Raw genomic sequence first — 768 nt, forward strand, 5'->3', positions numbered from 1 at the left:
ATTGGATCATACTTTTAGATCTAGAAGAATGGTCCTATCTCAGCAGACAATCATAAAACGGTTGCAAAACTGTTGAGTCTGCTGAACGCAGCCATTGACTGCGTTCAGCAGAACGTTCGTTTTGCAACTGTTGGAAGTTTCCTTCGAGCTGATTGGATCATACTTTTAGATCTAGAAGAATGGTCCTATCTCAGCAGACAATCATAAAACAGTTGCAAAACTGTGGCGATTCACATCGTCATTTGTGTCAAAGGCTGCGTTCAGCAGAACGTTTGTTTTGCAACTGTTGGAAGTTTCCTTCGCATTAATTGGATCATACTTTTAGATCTAGAAGAATGGTCCTATCTCAGCAGACAATCATAAAACAGTTGCAAAACTGTTGAGTCTGCTGAACGCAGCCAAAGTCTATAGAAAGCCCTCTGTTCTTTCTGCTATTCTAAGGGTGCAGCCACAATAGAAGGAATAAGGAATTAAGAATAAGGAATAACAATTTCAACCTATCAGAAACCGTGTATTCTGATATATCCGATTTCTGATAAGTTGAAATCGTTATTCCTTATTCCTAATTCCTTATTCCTTCTATTGTGGCTGCACCTTAAGAGTTAAATCAAGACGTGATCTGGCCGTATTGTCTCCTTTTATTTACGGAAGCAGGAGCCAAAAAAACAAGAAAAAGAAGAAGCATGGGTGCAAGTGGAATCGAACCCGGATTCACAGATCACGAGTCAATTGCTGGATTCACACTGCATCCGATTTTCGTCGTACGAC

The sequence above is a fragment of the Mycetomoellerius zeteki genome, unplaced genomic scaffold, assembly GCF_001594055.1.
Source record: "Mycetomoellerius zeteki isolate Tzet28-1 unplaced genomic scaffold, Tzet1.0 scaffold298, whole genome shotgun sequence".
Taxonomy (NCBI): domain Eukaryota; kingdom Metazoa; phylum Arthropoda; class Insecta; order Hymenoptera; family Formicidae; genus Mycetomoellerius; species Mycetomoellerius zeteki.